Raw genomic sequence first — 4,624 nt, forward strand, 5'->3', positions numbered from 1 at the left:
CTTTTTTTTTTTTTTTTTCGACTTGTCTCGGCTCCTGTCGCTCCCACTCGGCAATTGAATGGTTTTCCCGGCTTTTTCCGGAGAAAAAACGACTAGAAACCCGTTTTTTGCGTTGCTATAATGATGTCGGACCCAGTCCGACAAAGGACCTGTGAGGAATAATTGCAATGTCGGACCCAGTCCGACAATGGACCGCAAAGGGTTAACGTGTCGAAGTTGGTCTTGCTGAGGGGTACGTAATGAGGTCTGTCGTAAGCTACCATGATTATATCGTTGTTTTTGCCTTTAATAGGGACACACCTTAGAAGAGGCATGTAACTATCTCCAACGGCTTGATGTGTAATGATATCTGTATAGACATACATGGTATAAAAACCCGCTCGGATATCGGCGGGGTAGAGGGTTCTCAAATGTGCGCTATACAGTGTAGCCTCAATAGGGCCCAATAGTTTAATAGTTTCACCCTTTATAGTCTCACGAAATCCCAACATTTGTCCGAGTTGTACTTTGGCAAAAATCATATATGGAGTAGTACTTTTTTATATAAATTCGTCTCTTTTATAGGTTTATAGACTAATTTCAAATCATTTTATATTGTTCATCGGTAGTCTTGTCACCTTTCTGATCTAGTCCTTTTCCGAGCATGACATCGTTCATAGTCGTTATTACATCCTGAAGGGTCTCATAATATCCTTTTGGTATTGTATAATCACGTTTTATCGCCTTTTCTATATCATAAGTAATAAAAGTGCTGTCCTTAAGGTTTATATTATCCCAGGTATGGGGATATTGAATCTCTGCTAAGCAAACTTCCCATTTTCCCTGTAGATTCATTGTTTTAACCAATTTGGTAGTAAAATTGGATATAGCGTTTTTAGGGAAAACATCCTGTGAAGCGTTACTAGGCAGAGTCACATAAAAAGAGTCTTGAGACATTTTGAATAATGTTTTAAGTGTAATTAAATACACCCCGGACTTGTTAACTCTTTAGATCCACCACCTGATGCCCCGCGACCCAACTGTTGAATTTTTCAGGCCAGCCAGCCCATTTTATGAGATATGACTTTTTGCCATTTTCCTTTTTCTCAGCAACTATCTTCTCTATCCTAAACAATCTATCAGTCTTGAACATTTATTTTCTGCAATTCTGGTTCATAAAAGGTGCCCATTATAGGCTCTCCATCATAATCACATAGTTTATACACTGGTGGAAATCTTGGTATACATTCTGTTATAGTAAAAATCTCTGATGTAAACGTCTGTTCATAGCCTTTTATAAAGGGAGCTCTTAACTTTGAAATTCTTACGTTGTCACCGACGGCAAACTTAAACTTTATATGTTTAGGGCTTTTCTTCTTAGAGTATAAAGTTTTAAACACTTTAAATGAATTATCTTCAATAACTTCTGAAGGTTTCATTTGAATACTACAGTGAAAGGAGTTGTTATAAGCCTGACCCATTTCTTGTAGTTTATCCATATGCTTGTGAGTGTTAAAAGCGGTGAAATATTTCCACATTTTTGTTTTCAGAGTCCTGTTGTATCTCTCAATAATAGAGGCTTTTAGTTCATTCCCCGTGGTAAAGTGTAGAATATTATGTTTTTTTAGCATGTGCTGAAAGGCTTTGTTTAGAAATTCTGCCCCTTTATCAGTTTGTAGTTTTTTAGGTTTCCTACCAGCGCTGATGATCCTCTTGAACGCCTCTGTCACCGTCTTAGATGACTTATTTTTCAATGGTATTACCCAGGCATATTTGGATATCTATACATGTTAGCATGTACTTGTAACCTCCATTTTCTTTTGACAAGCTAGACATATCCACTAAATCAGCTTGCCACTGTGTATCGATATTAGATACAAATACGGTGTTTCTTTTAAAGTTTATTTTAGAGGGCTTATGCAACGTATAGGAGTCTTGCTCTGATAAAAAGTCAGTTAAGACCCTCTCAGAGACTTTAGGCCTCTCAGACCCCAGAGCCCTTTGAAGAGTCTCTAAACCCCCTAAACCCCCAGGATTTGAGGGATCGTAGTATATTTTTTTCATACGCTGATGTGTCATCTTTAACCAACATAACACAACTGCGACAAATATGTAGGTCAAAAAGTTTTTTATTCAAAGTTTATCATAACACCTCAGAGACATGTGTGAAGTTCAAAAGTTTTATTCACAGTTTATCAAGAAGATTAGGACATTTTAGAAGACATATAAAGTTTTTACACAAACATTCTTGATTAATCACTAAGTAATCCACGACATTATGCACAACTTTTGATATATCTCCATCTCTTAAAAACCTTGCCAGGTTATAAAAACATACATCAGTCACATAAGCATACAAAACAATGATATGTGTACATTTGCAGTCTTCTATTTCATCAAACATTTTAGGTAATATATTCATTAAAAATGCATTTAAGGGGCTACAGTGTTTTACATGTGTATCTACCAACTCTAACCATTCTTGAGCATCAACATCTTTATGGATTAAATCAGTTACACTTTTTAAATTGTTGAACATTTTTACATTTACGGGGATCTGGTTTTGAAAGAGTATCTTGCAAGCCACTTTCTCCGCTATTAACTCAAACAACAGCCCCTCCATGGTTTTCCTCAGTTTTGCTGGAGTCTGGACGTTCCCCATTTTCAAAGTCACAGGCGCCGTAATAAGCTAAAGGAGCTTGGGGATTTGTAAAACTGCGATGGTAGAAAGCTTTGGTTATTTTGTTAACAATGTCTCGGGTCTTGTCATCCAGGGTTTCTTGTAGATGGCTCAGTTTACGTCTAATGCTGTGTTCTGGTCTTAGCTCTGTTAAAATATCTTCCACCAGTTTCTGAAGTTTTGTCAAAGATGAATGGAAATTGAAACAAGCTAGAGCTTTAGCCACCAGAAGCTTCAGCCACGGGATGTGTATTTTTTCTAGTATTTCTTCAAAATGTTGATCAAAATAATCGGGGCCCGCTTCATAAAGGCAACCGTGTCTCAGCTGGCTCGGGTGGTCAATTTCGCAACCGCGGCAATTTTTCACCATATCACGGTCAATGATCACTTCCAATAGAGAAGCCAGGAGACCCCTAGAGATCTTTAATACTTTTTCAAAAGAGATGCCTAAAGCCCCGTCGACGTCGTCAGACTCTGCAGGGTTGAGGAGGGGGGACATTTTCAAAGTCTTTTATAAGCTGGGTCATTTCTTCAGTGGTCCAATCCATCTCAAGATCGCTATGTTCAAGAACGGCATTTTCAGAGAAGTATCTAAAGTTTGCAGAAGACATGGCGTCAGACTCCTTCAATCAAAAGGACGCGTGGGGGCCTCCTTTAGTAGGCTCCCAAAGATCAGGTGTCAGCCTATGAGGGGTGATGAAGCCTCTGGACCCCTGGGGATCCTTTGAGATGGCCGATCAGAGACCCATGAAATGGGGGGTCATTGATGCGCCGCCCTTAGGGGTGTTTTCTGAGTTACCCTAAAACATCCGCCCCCTCTCTCTCTCATTTGGGTCTGTTTTCAGCTCAGTCCACAGAGGAGTTTGTACAGTACACAGAGGATCCTTGGGACGGATGCTTAAAGGCCCCCTTGCTTGGACTCTCTCTTGAACTTTTTTTGCAGGCCGTGGTTTCTTTAGCCTCTGAGGAAGGGCTAATGTGCATTTTTTTAAAGGCTTTTATAAGTTCAGACATTTGCCGATCCTCAAGATCCACTTTCTCTGAGCAGCAACTAACACTGGTATGAGACATCTTGTGTAACACTCTAATAAACTGCACAAATATTTTCCTCTTTTTATGAGGTCTGAAAACATGCCCAGACTTGCCCCTTTTTAAAAAACAAAAACAAAAAACAAAAACCCATCGTAGTCTCGATCTGTTCAACCTTTTGCTCAAACACCATACCACCTTGATTCTCTGAAATCCCCGGTAAGCTTAATACTTATTTTTTATTTATTAATGTTTTAAGAAAAACTGTTGTGGCCGAGTGGTTAAGGCGATGGACTTAAGATCCATTTGACTCAATTGTCTGCGTGGGTTCAAATCCTACCAACAGTAATTATTTTATTTCAAACTCTTTTACATTTATAAATATTTAATGTTTATAAGCACTTGTGAAAAATATATATATATATACCATACCCGCTCCTATATAAAATCCACGGCCCCCTCATTATATATTCATAAATTCATAAATCCATGCCCCCTCATTATATATTCATAAATTCATACACATAAGGTCAAAAAAAGGTCAAAAGGATCATAAATCAGACTTTTGACATAAGCTATAGTAATATTACTACTAATGCAAATTAATTAAAGACAGCAAGTCTTCAAGGGCTATTTTACTCAGTTTATGTCTAAAATAAAAACTAAAAATTGAAAGAAAGCTTTCAGATTTTGTAATTCTAGCAACTGGATAAATCAGTTCTTTTATCAGCATGTGGACTTGCATGTTCACCCTGAAAAATAAAGGGTGTCATAAATAAACAGTAGGATGTAACTCTAGAAATATCAACATGTTTTTAGTTTTGCTTATGTTTTCAATTCTTAACAGAATGTCTTCCATTTTCACACTTAGCAATATATATGATTATATGTTCCTTCCATGATATGTCTGCAGCTGATCGAAAGGTTAAATCACAT

At 37.7% G+C, this 4,624-nt stretch overlaps 1 non-coding gene across 1 annotated transcript; it reads left to right on the forward strand.

Annotated features, from left to right (window-relative positions):
- Positions 1 to 3,951: 3,951 nt before the first annotated feature.
- On the forward strand, positions 3,952 to 4,036 carry trnal-uaa (transfer RNA leucine (anticodon UAA)). Its single transcript has one exon. It is a non-coding gene; the product is annotated as a tRNA-Leu (tRNA).
- The last annotated feature ends 588 nt before the right edge of the window (positions 4,037 to 4,624 follow it).

This window comes from Acipenser ruthenus, chromosome 4, assembly GCF_902713425.1.
Source record: "Acipenser ruthenus chromosome 4, fAciRut3.2 maternal haplotype, whole genome shotgun sequence".
In the NCBI taxonomy this organism is placed as follows: Eukaryota; Metazoa; Chordata; class Actinopteri; order Acipenseriformes; family Acipenseridae; genus Acipenser; species Acipenser ruthenus.